The following is a 1,759-nucleotide window of genomic DNA, read 5'->3' on the forward strand; positions in this document are numbered from 1 at the left end:
GAAATATATAGTTCAATACAAAATTAAAAAAGATTTGTCACAAGTAGACTTTGTTTATCATTAAAATTTAAGCAATGCAATTTATCATGTTATTAGAAAGATATAAAAAATCATGATTTTTCCACAGTTTCAGTAAAGCATTTCACAAAAAGTAAAAGTCATTCATTGTAAAAAGTTTCAGCAATCTAAGAACAAAAACATTCTAAACCTGATAAAACGTATCTATGAAAAAACAAAACCAAAAACTAACATGTATAATACTGAAAATAACAAGTTATATCTCTAAGATTGGGAACTGGATATCACTGTTTATATTTACCATTGAGTTGGCAGTTTAGCTAGTTCAGTAAGTCAAGGGTAAGAAATAAAAAGATGAATACTTCAAAGAATGAAATGTGTATAAGTCCAAAGGAATCTAAATAAATATTTCATTCTAACAACAAATTAGATAATATAGTTAAGTCATGAAATACAAAACTATTATACAAAATTTTGCACAATTGAAAAATGAAAGTTAAAATATTACCATTTAAGAACACATCTGAATAAAATATTTGGAGATAATTTTAATAATTTATCTAAGATCACTACATAGAAATAAAAAATATTAGTAAGAGAAATGTTAAAATACCTTAAAGAACTGAGAAAAAGTGGAGAGCTATACCATGTTCATGGAATGGAGGAGTTAATATGTTAAGATGTGTTTCTAAATTGATTTATAGTTTCAGTGCTTGATTTGGCAGCACACATGCTATAATTGAAATGATACAGAGAAGAGTAGAATGGCCTCTGCACAAGGATGACACATAAATTTATGAAGTGTTCCATATTTATGTCATTTGCAGGAAAATGGATGGAACTGGAGAACATTATTTAAGAGAAATAAGCCAAACTCAGATAATAAAGGGTTGTATGTTTTATATGTGGAAGCTAGAGAGAAAAAAGGAAAAGAAAGGAGTGGGAAGAAATGTCATGAAATTTGAAGGGAGATCAGTAGAGTAGAGGAAAGAGACCTGAGGAAGGAGGAAGGGAGGAAAAGGGAAACACTGGGAAATGATATTTGCCAAATTTGTTACATTGTATGTGTATAGGAATGTGTAACAAATCCCACCAACTGGTCTAACTATAATGCACCAATAAAAATATGGAAAAAACAAAAATAATTTATAGTTTCAATGCAATCTCAGTGAAAATCCTAGCATGATTTCAAAAATAGACATTAACAAGATTACTCTAAAATTTACATGGAATATAAAGAATCAATAGTAATCAAAACATACAGGGGAACCAACCTAGATGCCTTTCAATAATGAATGGATACAGAAACGGTGGCATATATACACAATGGAATATTACTCAGCATTAAGAGAGAATAAAATTATGGCATTTGCAGGTAAATGGATGGAGATGGAGAATATCATGCTTAGTGAAGTAAGCCAATCCCCCAAAACCAAATGTTGAATGTTTTCTTTGATATGAGGATGCTATTCCATAATAGGGGGAGGGGGCATGGGAAGAATGGAGTAAGTTTGGATTGGGCAAAGGGGATGGGGAAGGGGCATGGAGGGTCAGGAAAGATGGTGGAATGAGACAAACATCATTACCCTAGGCACATGTATTATTGCACAAATGATGTGAGTCTGAATCATGTACAGAGAAATGAAAAGTTGTGTTCCATTGTGTACAATAAAATGAAATGCATTCTGCTGCCATGTATAACTAGTTAGAAAAATTTTAAAAAATTAAAAATTAAAAAAAC

The 1,759-nt window shown here is 30.8% G+C and overlaps 1 non-coding gene across 1 annotated transcript; it reads left to right on the forward strand.

Moving 5' to 3' along the window:
* Positions 1-727: 727 nt before the first annotated feature.
* Positions 728-834, forward strand: LOC120891270 (U6 spliceosomal RNA). The gene has a single exon (XR_005735644.1). It is a non-coding gene; the product is annotated as a U6 spliceosomal RNA (small nuclear RNA).
* The last annotated feature ends 925 nt before the right edge of the window (positions 835-1,759 follow it).

Source organism: Ictidomys tridecemlineatus, chromosome X (genome assembly GCF_052094955.1).
Source record: "Ictidomys tridecemlineatus isolate mIctTri1 chromosome X, mIctTri1.hap1, whole genome shotgun sequence".
NCBI classification, from domain to species: Eukaryota; Metazoa; Chordata; class Mammalia; order Rodentia; family Sciuridae; genus Ictidomys; species Ictidomys tridecemlineatus.